This window comes from Crassostrea angulata, chromosome 5 (genome assembly GCF_025612915.1).
Source record: "Crassostrea angulata isolate pt1a10 chromosome 5, ASM2561291v2, whole genome shotgun sequence".
Lineage (NCBI taxonomy): Eukaryota > Metazoa > Mollusca > Bivalvia > Ostreida > Ostreidae > Magallana > Magallana angulata.
Genome location: NC_069115.1, coordinates 32881052 through 32902030, shown reverse-complemented (window position 1 = coordinate 32902030; position 20979 = coordinate 32881052). Strand labels below are relative to the sequence as shown.

The 20979-nt window shown below is 33.0% G+C and overlaps 1 pseudogene; it reads left to right on the top strand.

Moving 5' to 3' along the window:
• Window positions 1–3493: 3493 nt before the first annotated feature.
• LOC128184783 (uncharacterized) lies at window positions 3494–15982 on the top strand (annotated as a pseudogene).
• Window positions 15983–20979: the final 4997 nt, after the last annotated feature.

Genomic DNA, 20979 nt, shown 5'->3' with positions numbered 1-20979 from the left:
TTAGAAACATTACTTATTTTTGCATTAATTCAAATTACGTTTGCCTTACTATACTTGAAATATTAAAAAAGGATAAAGAAATTAACGCACTTTTTTGTCTTAATTCATACAAGCTACATTGTGTGAATGCAACTACCATGCATCATTGGAGAACAAAATCTTCATCCTGCTTTTGCAAGCGAGTAATTTTCTTTTGACAATCTTACATGTAACTCACAAAACATCAACGTGTATGTGTTTTCATATATCTTTTATAATATGTATTATAATTACTCTAATTGCGTTATTCATCTAGATATTATGTTATGTGAAATTATAAATACTTCCAAGCAAAAATGCAATCATTTATTTGTTTTTGTTTAATAATCACTTTATTAATTAAAAAAACATATATATAATCGTAAAAAACTTATTTATTCGTAGCAATATCGTGTATCAATCGTACGATTCCGTACTCATTTGTGAGTGTATTGTATAAAAATCGTCTTCCATCCTACTTGCTCGTTGGAAGATATCAAAGCGTTCGTACCTGAATCGCCACATCTCGCCCGGTAATCGCACAAACATCTTACATTGTCAAGCAGACATCGTAGTCGAGTGTCTTAGATTCGAAACAAGTATTCCCTTTAAAGGAATGATCGGCAATAATGATATATAGATAGCTAGAAGCAATCAACATGATCAGTTTGATGTAAAATAATTGAAAAGTTCTGTATTTTTACAAAATATAGAATATTTTTAACCTATACACCATAGTTTCATCATAATAAACCGTCGTCAAATTTAATTTTGAAATAAATTTGGAGCAAGCCGTTAGTAAACTCCTTGTCTAGTTTTATATTTTTAACCTAATTATTAAATGTTAATGTATCTTCTTCTTCTTCTTCTTCTTCTTCTTCTTCAGAATACTGAGTAGGGCTCTTCAAAGAGCATTAACACGTATACAAAGAAAGAGTTGTATTTAAATAATTTAACACGACCGAAAAACATTGAATGACATCATAACTTGCTGTTGAGGTCGCATTATAACGTAACCTTGTTTATAAATCAAGCCGTCTTCCTAGCTACTATTATGCAACATCAATAGATCGAGGTCAGTTCATGGAGCATCTTCATGGAGTTCATCGAGGTCAACTGCATTACTGAATGAATCTTTCGATCGAAATTCTTACGCGTGAGACAAAATGTGCATTCTTGAATTAACAGGTCGAACTGTATTTAATGTATGTTTGCATCTCTTAAGGTAAATGAATTGAAATAAAACTGAGTAAAATGTTATATAAATACTAAACCAAAGCTTCAAGTTTTTATAAGAACTACTTATGCCAGCGGAATATGTGCGCACGTGGAAGCATTTGCCGGATGCCTCATATGGACACAACAGTGATCGGCCGAAGCCGATCACAAAAATAACACTGTCTCTAGGAACATCGCAAAACTAAAATACCGAATAATGGCAATTTTTAACTTTTAATTATTTGTGGCCATGGGCAATCGTAGTATTAATCGTTACAGTGTGACAGGGGCTTATTAGGTACAATGTTTATGCTATCTCACGCAATAGACAGTTCTCACCCAGTAACCGGTATTAAAGCACAATAAATTAAATCCATAATTTTAACAATAAAGTAAAAAAAACTTTTATCTTAATCATTTACTGCACGTACAATTGGCGTATAGAACGGTAAATTTTTTTCTGATTGACTTATATTAAATCAGGAACAAGAGCTAAAAGTTGATAAACGATATGAGAAATGTGTTTTCATCAGTACAAATTATTTATATATATAGAATATGATATATTTGCTATACATTTACAATTTGAAAATTAAAAATCATCATAATACATTAACATATTAAAATTTCAAGAAAATATGTCAAGGTCTATGCCTCATTTTCCTATTCTATTTGATTCGGAAGTCAAGTGAATTTAAATGTTCCCGATTTTTTAATAACAATTTTATCAATACGAGATATGTCTTATTAAAATTTAATATGCAAATGGAATAAAACAAACTTATATAGTATGTGAAAAAACTTCACAGAAAAGTAATAAAAATGTTTAAAATTATATTAAATTAAACTAACAGTATTTAATGAAATTTAAATAAAGAAAGAAATCCAGGATGACATAGGAACGGCTTGTTTTAATGTGAACAAAGTTAACTTGCTTGCAGTTTGCTTGTTTAGTTATAAATAGCTGTACATTAATTATGATCCATGTTATTTAAATAAATGTGAAAATGTTTGCGCAGAATACGAACTGAAAAGTAAACTGAAAACTAAAAGAAATAAAATATCAAAGAAAAAAATAAAAATAATTCATCAAATAAACGGCAGGCGTATAGATTTTCTCGACATGCGTGTGAATTCTACGTAAGAATGATCTATATTTACCAACATTGAACAATTTTGCTAGTTTTGTGCTAAATAATAAAGGTAGAGTCGTGTAGGCAGTCGCGTTTTAATATGACCGGACATAAGAATACAGAAAATAAGATGCAAAACATGTTTTGTTTTGCTAAAATATTAAAAGAAATGGTCTTGTCAAAAATTATAGGAATATGATAACGTTATATATTCAATCCTCATTTCTTCAACGCGCAGCTAAATAGTTCATGGAAATTCATGCGCATTGTATGTGTCCAAAATGCATAGTCTTGTTTTTAAAACACGTTATTAATAAGAAAACTAGAAAAGATAGGCAATTCTCTCGAAATTCAAACAAAGAGAAATAAAGTGCCAACACTTTTGAAAATACTTGGCTCTTTGTGTTACTATTTGGTATAGCGGAAGCTTTTACTTTAACGCTGTTTGGTTTTTGTTTACTTTTGAAGTTGTGCTATTTCTAGTAACATTGGCGATTTGCCTGCCTAGAGCCAGGACTCTGCATTCAGCAGAGCCTGGCTAAAACTTAGTCAATGTGTATGTAATCTCCGTTATATCATTGATCCATTAACAGTGAATTTGCTCTTTAAATGTTGTAACGCATTGAAAGCATGAGAGAGAGAGAGAGAGAGAGAGAGAGAGAGAGAGAGAGAGAGGGGGGGGGGGGATTTTAAGTCTTTACTACTGAGGATTCCTTATTTTTTGCGAGTACTTAATTCCGCGATTCAATGATTTACCATCAAATCGCGAGAACATAAAATCGCGAATGCCGAAATTTTATCATAGTTTCATGTAGTTTACATATGTCTCAAAATTAAAAGCGAAAATTTATAATTCGCGAGACGGACTTCTCGCGATTTTACTCGGACATTAATTTCTCGCGTTTAATTTGGAGGTTACAGTATACAATATGCATAGAGACACACCAAAAGAGCCCGGCTTTCAGTACTTCAGTACTTTGATTTAAATATGTGTAATCTGAATACTGACTAACCTTGTATGAAAACAATCAGGTTGTAAATTTAAACTTAAATAAATAAAACCGGTGCTATGAAAAAAAATTGTATTCAACTTCCTGGTTGCTGTGATTTGATTCAGGGTAGAAATGAAAGGTCCATTTTGTGTAATTGTGATCGGTATGTTTTTTGTGACAACAAATGGTAAGTTTATCGTACATATTAAAAGTCAAAATGTAAAAGTACATAATATTTCTTCTACTGCGACAAATTTTTAATCACCTGACGTGTTTTTATTTTTTATAGAAAGATACATGTACAACAAGTGTTGTAATTTGTCTTGTTTTCTACATAAGTTAATTAATATCCTGTGAGTCTATTGTATTGATAGAACCTCAAACATTTAGTTTGATCATGGAAAGAAGGAAACACTTTCAGAGTTTCAAATATCATGTGTTACAGCATACATTTATTATTTCATAGAATAAAGATAATGTTAACACCAAAAATTACTCGGTTTTGTATATGAAACATGAAATGTTGTCCTCATGCTTTTGTAAACCTATAGGGTTTGAGACAATTATTTTAGTCTGAAAACAATAAACATATTGAGCATTTTTACAGTATATTTACGATAAAATATATTGACCTTTTACGATGTACTTACGATTAAGTACATTGACCTTTAATTTGATCGGGATGTGAAAAAGTAATACTTTTCCGAGACTTTTCCGAAGTATTAAAAGAACCTGTTAATCGCATTACGGACAATGTAAACAAAACCAGGATATTAATTTATTAAGGGGAGCCGATACAACAATAATTGAACATCGCTAAAATTTATGTTAACATTACATTTACTTTTGAGTAAGACTATGACGTAAAATTAAAGACTGTAGACTTTTTTTAGAGATTGAAGGACTCTTATATTACGAATCTTCAAGACTGCGTTTAAATGTTCCTCAAGAACCTGAAGAAATTACTTTAAAACAATATTTGATAACTTAAGTAATATGGCAGTACACAAAACGTATATATGATACTATATGACAAAAGAATAATATTCCGAATTTCTTCAAAAAGTTAATTAATTTCATTGAACAATGTGTAACTTGTAAAACTAGGAGTTCCAGAAAAGGCGTCCACCTGTACAAGAAACGAACCCCCCCCCCCCCTTATCCTTTTGCTAGTATTGCACTTGACTTGTCAGGCCCTTATCCAACCAACCTCTCCGGAAACAAATACATTGTGTCCTCAATAGATATTTACTCAAGTTGGCCGGAAGCATTTTGTGTAGCTGATAAATCAGCTGATATATAGTTCACATAATTAGGGCCCCGCAAGAATTTGCGGGTGCCCTATAGTAATCACTCTGTCCGTCCGTCCTTCTGTCCGTCCGTCCGTCTGTCACTCTTCTGTCCACAAATTTCCTGTTTTTTTCTAATAACTTTTTTATGGTTGCCCAATCAAGTTCAAATTTGGTATGGTAGTTCAGTAGGCAGAAATACATATTTTGATGCTAAGTTTGGTTCTCTATGTCTTCTGGTTTGGAGCTGGGGTAGTGGGGTAGATTCCTAACTATGCACAAGAAAAATGGGCAAAGAGAGATAACTGCTGAGAATGAATGGGCAAAGAGAGATAACTGCTGAGAATGTTACCATTGTATACATGGAAGGCTGTGCAATATTTTTCCTTTGGGATTAATTAACCTTCCAAAGGAAGAAAATCCTAAGCTTTATCTTTATCTGTCACATTGAGATTAATTACTGCACTGCCTGTGTCTGCAAATGAACTTTGTTTTGAAGTTAAGGTCAATTTTGAATGATGTGTAGTATTGTGTACATTTTTTGAAATATGGATTTAAAATATAATATTCATATTTTATTTTGGTTAAAATACCGTACACAATGATTTATAATAATTTTATTGAATAGAGGCAAAGCCTAGGTATCATTGCATTGGTATCAATTCTTTGTTTTTTTAACAAATTTTATTTCATCCCATGTTAACCCACTTTATCCCGTGGATATGACTCATTGGATATTTTTTTGATATCCCACAGTTGTGACTTTACAATGGGATTTGCCTAGGCATAATGAAGTAAAATAATGTAGAGTTTTATAAACAGTGTAAACATTGATTGCGGTGTATAAAATATGGGATAAATAGAATCTCATGATTTGTAGTATAATATGATTTTTATCCAACTTGTGTGTTTTATCCCCTCACTAAGGCTCAAGAAAAAAACACTTTAATTGTTGGATGAAAATCATATCCAACTACAAATCACGAGATCCTATATATTCCAGTTCTTTACATCTTCTGCCGGGCATTTATTTTTCATCATTGTTGATATAAAGAAAATGGAATTCAAATTTTTTTTCACTTCTCTATATTAATTGTCATAGCGGGGCCCTTCCTGACTGGTCAGTTTTCTAGTTTTGGATGAGATATTTCCTCGTTATGGCTGTCCTTTACAACATTTGACAAATAATGGTACGGAAAATGTAAATAAAAAATGGAAGACATACTCCGATAATTAAACATTCATTATATTACTACCTGTTGTACAATAGACATGTAGTTCTACCTTTAGATACACTGTACTGTATTAAAACTTAAAAAACTAACTAAAGAATTAAGGAAGAAATTTTTCATATTTGTGATCCTGTCTATTTGAAAAATTATAGCAGAAGAGGTAAGCTTGATGAAGAATGGGTGCCATATTAATGCACAATTGAGCAGGACCAGTATGTTTTATAGCTAAGACCAAACTTATTGGTACCACCACTAATGCACATGCTAGGCACCTTTATCATGCTAAATTAGATGAATTGGAAATACCACAAAATTTGGGCGGACGAGCTATTAGACAAACACGTTATGTAGTTCCACCTGAAAATGTATCCGAAGAAGAACAATCGGACGAGGAAGAAGAAACAGCATTACAGAGACTGGTAAGTCAAACGAGAGTTGAACGCGATATTTCGGACGAAGAAGACATTCTGTTGCAAGAGCTAAGAAGAAGAATTCGCGCTCGTGCTTTAAACAACCATGCGAATAATGAAACTACACCAAAAATGACAAAATAATTATGAAACATATAATTAACTAATATAAATTATCAAGAGTTACAATCCGAATGGAATATGATTCAGACTCTTCTTTTGATTAAACACCGTCCGTCGGCTGATTCTGACTCTAAAGACGAGCAAAATAGGCTAGAAATAAATACTGAAATAACTGATTCACCACAACAATTGGAAATAGAACAAGAAATGTAAATTTATGAAGTAAAGGGTGTTCATGATAATCACCAAGTAAAAAAAGGCTTTAATAATTAAGTAAAACCACCTATAACACTAAGAAATAGTATTAATAAATTGAATTACGGATGTATTGAAAGTATGAAACGAAGGTTAAAGCTAGAAGTCATATCAAGAAAGTCTCAAAAACATAAGTTGTGTAATGTGGATACAAGTGACAAATACTGTTACGCAATTTCTTAAGAGTATGGGGAAAATGTTGCAAGTATAAGTATGTTTTTGATTGTAGAACAAACTGGTTACCCCCCTCGGTTATAGCACCAGTTGATTTACGTCAATTCTTAATAAATATCCAAAAACATTTACCTAGTGAGTTATGTTTATCTTTTAGTCCTGAGAAACAACTGTGGTCTTTTTATGAAGTGGTGTACATGTACAACTGAGAGCGGAAAACCTTACTATTATTCTGAAAAAATTTCAAATTTCTTCTTATTTTTTTTTCTTCTAGACGCCAACTTTGATCCTTAATATCTCGCTCGTTTGTTCACCGATTGTTTTGAAATTTTCAGGACTGATAACATGCCGCGTGATGTTGTCGTTGCATATTTTAGTTGAGGAAAATCCCTATCCGGTTTTGAGTTATTTCCCTTTAAGTAAAATTTAACGACTTCATTTGTCCAGGGGGTTTAGCTTTAACGATGACTGGCAGAGTCTCAAAAATGGGCTGGTTTGGAAGTTAATACATTGAATTTGTGCGAGATATATTTTATTTATTATTTAAATGCAAATAAAATGGTGGTATAGATGTTGAAACAAAGGTAAGAAAAAAAAAATCAAAAAAATTCGCGTATTTTCCGTGTTAGTTTTCTACCTGATAAAAATTTGTTATAACATGTATTTTAAAAGTTCTTGGTCTTACCCAGACCTTTCATTCGGTATACCGAAAAAGGGGCTGACCCTTATAATTAGGGATTTAGATATGGGATTTATGACGTCTATTAATATTGTTTTCATTAAAATTATTTCATTATTTCAAGCTTGTGGGTGGAATGAAATCAGTTTCACATGTTATATGACATAAAGATGTCCTCTCCCCACTTTTTCTCGAAGCAACTATTTTTTATAAAATTTACATAAAAAAAAATTGAATTATCATGGAGTTGCCCCCCCCCCCCCCCTATTTTGGTAGCATGTAGCATTTCAAAGAGATAGAGTTTCATGTCTCAAGTACTGTTTATCTCTTAAAACAACATTGTGCAATTATCACCGCTGCGGCCCGAGTTCGATCCCAGTGATCGACAGTGGTTGTATGTGATAGGGTATGGCGGTCGCCCGTTTGGACACGTGGGTTCTCTCCGGGTACTCCGGCTTCTTCCCACACCAATGACCTCCTCGCGCTAACATCCGTGCCAACGAGAGATATTAATATAAGTTGTAGAACTTGCTTATCAATCGTTGTAAAATAAATAAAGGTAATTTTTTTTAATTGTGCAATTATCAGATTTTTTATTTCTTGGACATCAAAGACTCATTGAGTTTATTTAATTATTTTGTATATGTGAACCTTTCACTCAGTTTACTTATATCATTACCTGTTAATTTATACTCATTGTTAAGATTCTTGTAAATAGTTATGTACAATTGTCAATGCGCAGTCTGGAATACGGCGGCCAGCCCCGGCCACGTCCGACTCTCCCAGAGTCTTGAGTCCGGAGGCCACTTCTGGCCATATCCGACTTGTTTGTAACATGTCTGTCTGTTAAATTGCTATAATGTTGCCATCGTCGAGTCTCGTCCAATAATGTGGAATCCTGCATCAATTGCCCGTTTATTTCTCTGGAACTGTATACTGGTGGACCTTCGGGAATACCGCAAACCTACCCTTCGCTTACGGCCCACAGCGCGCCCCAACCTTATACACTTTACGCCAACATTCTCTCACCCGGTTCGTACTGCACACGACCGATGCAGATCCAGACGAATTCTCTATCACCGTAAAATCTACGCGGTCACAGAAATATAATACTTTGTTTCTCAGTGTTTACACATCTAATATTGTACTATGGTCAGCTATCAATTTTTTGTAATACGTCATAAGTATGACGCAGCTACGACGGAAAACCTAATTGTTGCTTGCAACGAGCTCGTTTCTAGTTATATTGTCAAATCCGTTGTTAAATAGAGGAAAAACGTTTGAGTTATATAAAATGCATAACCTCCCCATACCAAACCAAAAAAATAATCAAACTAATTTAAATATTGGCAAAATATGAGACAAGTGGTAACGCAATATTGCAGTAGATGATATTCGCACCATTTTTGGTATCTTAAAATAATAATGAATTGGAACAATGAATAAAACAAGAAGGTGATTTTTGTTCATTACATGTAAATAGTCTATTTTACCCTATCACGTCTAATAAAGAATGTATCATACAATTATTTTTGGGGAAAAGCCGTGACATTAACAAACACTGCAATATACTCATTGAACCTAATCAAAATTATCCAAGAATAACTTATTTAAATGATGGGAAATGGTTAATTATTTCCTCAAAAGTAATATGTAATGCAAAAGTTCAACAATAGAGCATTAAATCCCCAGTTGATACTTTAACATTAAGACAGAGATGCACAGCGTTTCATGGTTCGTTGGTATTACCACCATTTTATAATAAGAAAAGTATGTTTGATCTCTCACCTTCATTCGAAAAAAAAAATAAAAAAAAAATAAAACTTTCATTTTAAAAGAATTGATTTGTAGAAATCTTTTAATGATAATTTTCCACAAATTCAAACGGCATCTTAACCTAAGAAATTCAAACCTATTAAAGAAATATCACTTGAAAAAATTAAGTCCATGCCCCATGAACAATGGTTACAATCGCATTGGTTCTTTTTTATCAATAATTTTGGCTATTTTCTGTTTATTTTGTATAATTATTAAATTTCGAAAACAAATTAGTAAACAATGCAAAACAACTAAAGCTAAGTGGTCAGTTAAGTTTGAGGGTAGAGAGATTGCTGTGTCTAAACCACCTTCTTAGTCGGCTTCCATAGACGAGGATACAGACCTTGAAAAATGGGGGGGGGGGGGGTGAAAACAGGTAAAAATTAAGATAAACAACAAATTTTTAGAATTAAGTAATGGCAAATGTTAAAATTGTCATAACCGTCATTTTTTTAAAGTTTCCTTTAAAACTACTGAGAACTTTTAGTTTTATACGTTAAAAAATTGTCTATGGGAGTTTTAATGTTACAATGTAAACTGAATTCACGCGTGTCACGTTTTCCCAAACAGTTTTTATGCAAATATTTTTATATTTCATTTTCATATTATGGGACCTAATGCGCAGACCGATAAAGGTTCTGCAAATAAAATTCCGAACTTGAGGGGTCAATATTCAAAACAGCCCGTTAGCTGAAACTTTTCTATTTTTTATTTGATTTTAAAAATTTGTGCAAATTTCAGAAGGAAAAAAACCCCTTTCGTTACAACGAGATACTACGGTGGCTGTTATAGGATCCTATTGCAGCCACCGTAAGATATTGAACAAATGTACCGAAAACAATTCTTATCACAACGAGTTACATTCATATCATTATTACGAGTGAACACACTTTGAACTTTATCAAGATACACGTCAGTATAAAATGAAATGCTGTTAATTTGCGATGATAGAATATATATAGATATTGGTCATGATTTATGCTTGCATTTACGTATTTAAAAAAATCCCCTACAAATAAGTACATGTACTGGATATGCAAGTGAAGCATCCAGAATTATTTATTAAACCAAATTTATGAAAATTCTACTCCACTGTTAAAAATTATAACTCAAATGATCTATCTATCTTAAGCTCTAAAATACCGTTTTTGTTTCACTTAAACAATGCATGAACAATTCACATAAATTAATTCAAAACCGACATTGCTGTTTTATGAAATCACATTTCAAAAAAAGATTTCGAAGTGGGCCTGCCTGTCGTTGCCATTTTTAGATTGTATAAATCTCTTTTGAAGAAAAACTTTGTATAAAATTATAGAAAACTGAAATATGTTAAAGCTATTTTTTTTTACTTTTTCCCTTTATTATTGTTGGTATGTGAACATAGATGTCTAATGTTTAATTTGTTGACCACACAACCTCCCTAATAACTCAGTGGTTAATAACAACACTATTCTTCAGTCCGTTTTTACACAGTGATCACAGATCTAAATGTATTGTATTTACGTTTTACATAAAATAGCAGTTGAAACGTTGTATACGTAAAGAATAAAATTTAAAATGTCAACTACATGTAAATGCCATTCGTCTTACTTTACCAACGTTTTTGTACAATGTAATATTGTTTTATAATATATTCGATCAATCTATATAGTCAGATACTCTGTTCACAATTGCTCTGAAAAAATATAATTCCATTCATGATCAGCAAATACAACATTACAACAAATGTTTAGAATATAGATATATATCTAAAACGTGGAGGAAGGCAACATTAACTAAAAAAAAATAACTTTTCCCCAGAAATGTCAATAAGAAGTTTTCATAAGGCAACGCTCGCCGCCTCCATAGTCTTTTTCACGAAAATATGTCATTCTTCGATTGACAGTTGTTTGTATTATGAGGTAACCCATAATCTATTTGTGTTTATGAAGTGGTTATCTTTCTACAGGGGTCAGGGTTTTTTTTATGTTTCACTTGAGTGCCATAGCTAAAACACAAGGCAAACGATAAAGCAGGTCTAGCGCCAGCAACCGCCCGGGGGATAATTAAATATTGTTTATTATTGATGAATAATTTGGTAATTTTTTTTGTTGGCTATGGCACACAAGTCACCGTTAATGCCTATTTAAAATTGATTTGATGTTGCTTAAGGTACAGAAATCTATGAAAGACCTATCAAAATAGTTTTGAATTTGTTAAACAAATTGAATGAGTGAGTTATATTACATTTGTTTGTTTTTAAAACCTTTAATTACAGACTGTTGTCCAATTTGTATTGTGTGGACGATTATGTAAAATAGATTAAGGAATCATATTCTCTTTTCTTTTAGGACAATGTCCTTTAGGTGAGTACATGACGTAATAAAAAACATAGTAGAAATATCAATTGAATATTGAAAAAAAAATGTTTGTTTATTGAATGCGTTTTTTCCATGTAGTTGGAAACTGGCCACTACTATCTAGCTGTGAAGGAATGATAAAACATGGACCAACTGTCTTTGTGGACTTTTATAAAATTAGTCGGCCTTGTACTTGTATTGTGACCCCGTCGTTTGATGGTAAACTGCTTGTTATATCTAGAGAAGCAGTTGAATATGCATGTGACACAGAAGTAGCTGTTCAAAATACATCGATAATTGGTTGTCCAACGAATGTTGTGTCATTTCTGTTATTAAATGTCACAATCAATCAAACAGTGGACGTACGAGCAAGATACGTATCACCATCTACATCAGGAATGTTCCAACATTGTATTGAATTTCAACAAAATGGTAAAATGATGTGTATGTTTTTGAAATAACTTAACAATTCAGACGGTATTAATGAAACCGATATAGTTTTAATTTTTGTTCTGTTGTTTGGATTTTAAATATATTTATCATATCTATACATGTAACTCAGTATGCGGTGGATATCAAACATGTACTTTAAACATGTATTTTTTATTCTACAGTGTGTATTCTTACGCCATGTAACTGTTACTTGGCGTAAGAATATGTAATATATTAAATATAACGTTCATTTAGCTCTAAATTGAAAAATTGCCGTAAATTGAAAAAAGTAACAAAACTAGAGCAAAGATCGTTGCAAAGCAACGAAAAGGTCTTTCGTTGAAGCTTCGTGTCGAAAAAGGATTGTCAATGATAGTAGCCATGATGAAATATGCTATTACTAGTATTGTATAGTAAATCAATAATGGCATGTTTCAGACCCTTATTGAAAAAGGTTCATATCAAAACCCAGTGATTAACTCTTTTATGAAGAAAAAATGGTACCTGATTTTATTAATTTAGTAGCGCATTAATAATTTGTTTGAAATGCACCTAAAATATGAGGAAGTTTCAGCAACTGTTTAAAAGCAACAGACAAATATATGATAATGAATTTTCATTGCAAGAAGAAAGACCTATCAAAACTTTTGATCTGTTTCTGTTTTTATGTCACAACTAAAGTACATTAATGAGAAAAATCGCGTTATTTAACCGTTCACTGATATTAATACTTAAAGGACACAACACACAACTTACAATTTATGGTATACTAGAACCGTAATCGACAAAAAAAAGTTAATATAGAAGAGACATAAGTCTGCTACATATATGGTCTTGACCTTTGAATAATAATTTTAGTGTAAGATCACTGCACAATCATAAATAATTATCAAGATTTTTGCCATGAGAGATAATAATATTACAGTCAATGCAGTTGTAGATTATTTTCTTGACTTTCTACGCTACAAGGTGATGAATGCCAAGGATGTTATAGATAATATTTACTTGATTAAAACTTCAATGCTAAAAAAAACTTTGCACGACAGCATGAAAATAAAAGGCTGTGCAAAGTGGAATCATTTTCAACCTTCTCATTTGAACCAAAATATTGGCTGCCGCCATGGGCTTAACATATGTATTTAGTTGTCTTAATATTCTGAAAGATCTTAAGACAATCATTTGATACGACAGTTTTGTGGAACAGAAGTGACGAGATTTTATGACAAGGCTTGGTCCTAAGATATATCTTAGTCAACAGACAGTTAAGTGAAACGGTCCCCTTCTTTCGAAATAAGCAAAAATAGTACCTCTATGTTTACACATTCAATGCGGTAAATATAATTAATTACATCAGACTTACAGAATTAAGCTTGACTGTTTGGCATATAATAACGTAATATGTTGATGGTATATATCAAGTAACATAAATGTATACATCACAACTTGGCTTACTTAGCTGCAGAACTGTAGATCCACGGTAAATGTGTGTGTTTATAATCCTAAGTTAGTTTAAGCAACTTTAAGATCGATTTAAGCAACTTTTTGTGCGCATTTAATAGACAGCTTTTTGGTTTATAGGTTTTTTTTGCATGGATTGAATCGCGTGTCCACGATCGTCAACCAGATTTTCTCGAGGAGGTACAATATTGCATCTAAACTTGGCTATAATCGAGAGCAATTGTATTGTGTGTCACTGGCACTGCCAAGAAAGTCTTACTCCTTGCTTTGCAACGATCTCGGCTTTAGTTTCCCTTCTTTTTCGTGAGACAAACAATTGTGATTCATAACTTTATAGACACTGACAGGAATGAAGTATACACTGTTCTGTAATAGCTAGTTTGTCAAACGCTACAAACCGTCAAGGACTGCAAAAAATATTCATATTGATTTCCAATATAATTTGGTTCTTTCTTCCATCTAACATACTGATGTAAATTAACATTAATCAAGTTGCTTTTACTTGCATGTACTCTTAACGATAAATTCAAAAATTTGTGAGAAGAAAGCAATAAAATTCCTTCGTAGATGCCTTCTTAGATGATTCATGTGGGTTATAATGGTAGCGATCATTGCAGGGAAAAAAGCGGGTTATGTACTTTTTATGCAATGTAGCTACATGTACCTTTATAGTCCGCAAAAATCACCAAAGACAGCATTTTATTGTCTAGATAGTCACATCTAAAATTCGGTGTTGTTCTTAATATATTGTTTTGAAATAGCAAAACAAATAAGTTACTAAATGTACGAGATCGAGCCACTGGATCTTTTTACAAGATTGACAATTATATATTCTTATGTTACTGGTTTTAAAGCTGGAATCCCTGGGAATTTAAAAGTTAAATGTGGATCTCCATCAGAAACAACAGTAACAACAATTGTATCATCAACGCCCATTATAACATCATCAATAGAACCATCTACTTCAGTGGCAATCAACAACAAGACAACTGATGCCACCAGGTCTTCAAACACAGGTAAAATAAGTTTTGACTCTTTGTTGATGGAGTCGACACGAGATGATCCAGATATGATATGTAATTATGCAGTTGAACATTCTTATTATAAAATATTTGTGAGAATGTACACAATGTAATCTTACCCTTTTTCGATTTTTAGATATAATCGCCGTCTCTGCCGCTGGAGGTGCGATCATACTTGTTGGGCTTGTTGTTCTCATTCTAGTATTAAAGAAAATGAAGAGGTATTAAACATTTACTTCTAAATACAACAGTAATATAGTTTAAACAACAAAAATATTTTTACTCTTAACATTTTTAACCTGTTGGTTATCAGTAAATGTTTTTGTTATAATCTCTCAGATCGAGGAGTGCAGAAAACAAAGAAAGATCTTCGGAAGTAGACGAAGTCCATAAAATTGAAATCTTCGATAGCAACCCTGCATTGCCCAACGACCTACTATATCTCTCTTTACAACCTTTTGACAAATTAGAAATTAACTCGAACTATGACGTTCTTCTAATCAATAAACCCATAGATCATGGTGCGGCTTCAATGCCCGTCAATGCTGTTCCAAAAAGAAGTCGGGACGATACACCTGAGGTCAGTGCTGGTGATGTTTATGTAAATTTGTAAACCAAACAGAGGCACAGCACAGGTTCCGGTAAGAAAACGTAATGAAGATGGTCTTTTCTACATGGAAGTTGAATAAAACACTGCTGCCACAAAACACTCAACCACCATTAACAAAAATAAAATAACTGAAGGTGTCTGTTTTGCCGAAATTAAACAAACTTAGAGAGCTAACATTTTATGACATTGTTTATTTAATGTATTTTTACGTTTTTCTTTTTTCTACTCTTTTTATAAATATTGCTTTACTTTATCTAGTACAAACATTTATGTATATTTATCATTAGTTGTAATATTTATTGATGTTATGTTTTCTCGCAAATATGCATCACAGGTTAATTTTTAGATTAATTTTTTTTGGTGATTGTCTGAACATTTATTTAAAGTACATATATCCTAACAAGATTATCTAAGCACAAGTATATTTTTTTGGTGTCATTTTTCGCTCTGGTAGGAACAAATTCTTTTTCTCTGGATCTGAAAATATCTTCTCTAAGTATCCGACAGTATCTGTAGGGATAGTTCTTTAAATGTACTGTCACTAACTAATATTGTTGATCCGTGGGATGCCAAATAAGATTACAGTCAGTTAACAAATTTATTCTACATGGGTAAAGAGCTGTTTTCTCCAAGATTACTGTCCAAAAACAACAAAAACATGGTGCGCGGCATGACACACTCAAAGTTTCATGACGCCATTTAACAGCAATGACGAAAACAATTCTTACCAACTCAAATAAAATACGTAATTGAGGCGGCACATTTACATTATTTCTTTGTATTTAATAATTGTCACTGCCATTAATGAACTATATTTTATTTTAAAAAGTGTTAAGCAATTTTGATTATATTCACAATTAAGAAAATTTCAATTAGTGTGAATTTTTTAAGGATTTTTTTTTAAATTTCCAATAAATATTCAATGATCATTAACTCAAAAAGTAGGCCATTGTCCTACTTTTTGAGAGCAAAAAAGTTCACTACCATGAAGGTCTATGACACACAATAGATGATTTTTTATTATCGTCAGTTGATTTTTTTTCATTCTGAGTAAATGTAATCTATAACACACAATACGTCATATTTCACTCAGTTTATTTCTTATAATGATATCATTGTAACCAATTAAAATTGAAGGAAAACCGATCTTGTATTTAATTGTATGTATTTACTAACTCTCAAACTCTTCCGATGGCGTTCCGATATTATTGCACTGTCCACAACTTTAGGTATTGTTTCATTTGTCTTTCTGGTGGTGTGTAGCTTTATCATGTATGTAATATATAAATAGTGCCTGTTTGGGAGGGTAACAGTTGAAATTGACACCCCGAGAAAACCATTGTCAACCGACGCGAAGCGGAGGTTGATAATGGTTTTCGAGGGGTGTCAATTTCAACTGTTATCCTCCCAAACAGGCACTATTTATTTTGTTATACTGAATGTTATACTGAATGTCTTAATTCTTAAGAAAATTTTACTGCTTTAATATAGGAATAACGTGAATTCTACAGCGAACCGTACGCGCATAATTTTCGCGCATGTAACATTTTTTAATGTTACCCGTTGCTAAGTGCGTTACTAACGCTGAGGGTAATAGAAAATATTATTAACTGCGTCTTAACCAATCAGATTTCAGTTTTTAACATGAAAGTATAACAAAATTTATTACATACATGATAAAGATCCCAGAACTACTCTTATGATTTAATGGAAAGACACATCATATCTTAAGATATGATAGGGACTGTCCTATATATGTGCATTAAGGTTCTAAAAATTTAAATGTCAACCAGGGAGTCAAAAAGTAGCAGAAAATTGACGTTTATCACTTCAAAAAAACATAGATCCTATAGAAAAATAGTATTCTACAAAAAAATTACATTACACCTTGCATATTTGACAAATGATCTACTGAGATTTGATCAGAGGTAAATGATTCAAATTATAAATGTTTATACTCCACATTCACCCCCACCCCCATCCCCCAATCTAACCTGGTTCTAAAGATTCAGTCTTCTTAATACATTCTTACATGTGTACAGTAGCAAATTTTAAATCATTTCTTGATTGCTTTTTCTCTTGTGATGCACATTAACATTTTGGAAATTGCTTAATTCAATTTTTAAGATTTATAAACAAAATGTTATATGCATTTGTATTCGCCTATTTGGGGCAATTGTAAAGTCTCCTAAACAAAGCAGTGACATCATTAGGCTAGGAATTACCCACATGGATCAAACACTACTGTAACATATGAATAAGATAAAATATACTTTATTATTTTTAGTTCTAGAATGTCAGGGTGTCTCCAAGGGGGCATAATCTATATACAATTTTACGCGCAATGACACAAAGAGCAAGAATATATTATATGGTTTAGGGATGTGGATCTTTAGATCTCAGAAGTTAACAAAATATACAGTGCATCATCATTTCCTTTTTCATAAAGGCAGGTGGGGGGGGGGTGTTAAAGACAACACCTGGGGGTCATTAATGTACTTTACACCATTTGATGCATCATAATGACATAAGAAGATATTTTGTTTTTTCCTGTTTCGTGGGGGTCAGAACAGTCCCATAAGGTCATGACCTACATTGTATTTGATGCATTATAATACATTAAAAAAGAGATACTCCTTCCTTCCTATTATAACTCATATTAAAATGATAAGTGTCTACACTTACTTACATGTAATACACAAATTTAAGAAGAAATTGTTTATATAGGGTCAATATGGGGTCAACTCAATAGTGCAAGTCTGACAAAAGAAAAAAATAACTTTTGCGACTAAAATGACAGAAACTTTACAAATGAGATAGGATAGTTAACGATGATAAGCTTATTTAAATATTAAAAGATGATGATACAGTATGCTGAAAGGGAGATCACATTTAGAAAGTGAAAGTAGAACTTATGTATGCTGGCATCTCATTATATTGTGCTACTGCTACTACATGTATTATGCTTACCTATATTGGTCAACATCATAATGATAATCCAATTAAAACACAATAATGAATTCCTTTAGCTGATCTTAACTAATCCTTTTCTGCTTATGAAAAACACAGACATGTATGTATACAACCGAAGAGCTGGGTAAAACTAGTACCCGTTAATGAGACCTGCAGACCTGTGTTGTGTACGTAACTTCAGACAAAGATCAGTTATTTGTAACATGCATGTATTTTTATGACCTATTTTCAAATCCATTTGCACTATTTTAATAGGTAAATAACAGCTTTAAGGTGGTGCAGGACACCTGCATATTGTGATGTATACTTCCTATTGAGATAAACAATATACATGTAGTTGTTTGTTTGAAAAATTGTTGAAACTCTTAACATCAGCCGGAATCGGACAGTCGTCCGGATATCACCGATCTGAATCAAAATTTATCTCAGATCTATGATAAATGATGAAGCGCTAATTTGATTTTACTTGGTGAATTAACATTTGGAGGACCACCATTTGATCGAGTGTCAATCATGTTTTAGTACAACCGGATCGATCGAGTTGTACAGTGGTCCTAATTGGTGGTGCTGCATGTAATTTTACGTCGATAATCGTTCCAAATAAATCCTTTCTGCACTGGGCATTACTAGCAAATGTTAAAGAAATTCCAAACGGATTATTGGTGCAGATATGTGTACCGGGTATACGATTCACGCCCATTCCGGTCAAGCGATTTCCCTTAACTTTAACTTACATGTATCAGGACCTAGACTAGCATGCAGTTCCAACCACAATTACAGTGCATGGTAGTTTTCAGTGCCGGTGTGCTCTAGGTCGCTAAGTGTAGATGCAAATGTAATTGACGGCATTACAGCGCACGCAACTTTTTATTTATGGAAAAGAGGAATATTTTGGCAGAAATAATGGATCCTGTGCTTTATGTAAAAATGAAATCAAATGACACTGAGATTTTCAGAGACTTCCTGAAATCATTTTGACAGGTATGCCAGATTTAAAAGTTTCGAGAAATAATCCTGATCCTGATAATGAAAATCTTGCACTTGAATTGATTCACACTGGCCTATTTTTTGTAAAAGACAGTATCCACAAACAGAACCTATTAAAAAAGTGAATGTTTCCACAGCAGCAAAGAGTACCGAGGATATGATTCTCAGCAATTTACAAAAGAGAAGAACAATTTATGATTAAGAGTCCCCGTCTCCATCATTAACAGGAACGTAGCATTGTTTTGTGTGTGTGTGGGGGGGGGACAGACTCATCCATGATAAAATACTGACAAGCATCCCCCCCACACACACACAAAAAAAAGGGAAGGAAAAAAGAAAAAAGACACCTTTCAATAATCATTAAAATCCCAATCCGTGGATTTTACTGTTCGTTTCCTTATTTTCGATTTTATTTTTTACTTGGTCCCAAAATTCTATTTTTTTATATGTAAATTTAAGAAAAATCATTGATGCGTCCCTGCATTAAAACTAGATGATATCCCGCACAAGCTCGAATATTTTATGTATCACTTACACATTGATATGATGAAATGCTTAATATCTTAATTTCTTGAATATTTAGTTAATTTTGTAAATATCGTGTCCAATTTTTTTTAATAACTTTCTGAACCTATTCCTTAAAATTAAAATAAAATTAACGCAATTGCAAAATGAAAAGTTATAGGAGAGGATAGGGTTGAACAATCTAAACTCATGATTTATGTAATGTACGTGGCCATAATTCTTTTTATGCAGCTGACTGAAATTTTTTTTTTATATCAAACCAGTAAGTGGGTATATATTTTGTGCATTGTATCTCAAAATTTTGTGATTTAGGTCCCTTTTATTTTTATCATCCACCCAAATAAGGATTTCAGATAAAATACTGCTTTGAAAAAAGTAAAAATTAGGATGGGGGGTCACCCCCTCCTCTTCATCTTCCCCATTTTGTGCATAAATAATTTATCCATATGCATAAAGACGTATCTACACCATTTGTTTATTGTTTACAAATAATGCATAAGGTGGTGCGTCGCGCGACACATATTTTCATAGCGGGGGGGGGGGGGGGTACAGTCCCTGAAACTTTCTACTTTCCCACTTGAACGGTGAGCGCACTCTGAGCGAACGGTAAGCGCACACTGAACGGAATTTGGTGAACGATGAGCTAACGTAGAGCGCAAGCGGAGCGGAAAGTGAGCGATGAACGCACGATGAACGATATGTGAACGCTTTGTAAACGCAAGAAAAACGATATATTTGGAGTGCCTCGGAGATTTTCTTTAAATTGTATTTCGTCGGTAATAAGGACAAAATTATGGTGTTCCGATGGTGCCACATCGACCTTTGCACTTTCACCTATATGGCGAAGATGCGAGAGTGCGAAGTTGCGTAGGCGAACGTGCGAAGGTGCGATGGCGAAGCGCGAAGAAGCGAAGGCGAAAATGCGAAGTTGCAAAGGCGAAGGAGCGATACTACTATCGCTCTTCGCCTTCGCAACTTCGCACTCTCGCCTTCGCGTCTTCGCACTTTCGCCCTCGCCTTTTTATAATTGTGGAGCTCTCTATCGTATAAAGACAATTTTAGCTGTATAAAATGTCATCTGAGGCAGAAGACGAACTTTTTAGAATTTATTTTCAACAACCTCTGCAGTTTGCTGTGTCTCGCATGCAAAGACCGTGTCTTTCATTTTGGAGTTCCGAATGAAAACTGACTGAACGATACGTGAACGCTGAACGAACGGTGAACGCTTTGTGAACGCACAGTGTACGCACTATGAGCTTTGTGAACGGTGAGCGCGAACGGAGCGGAGC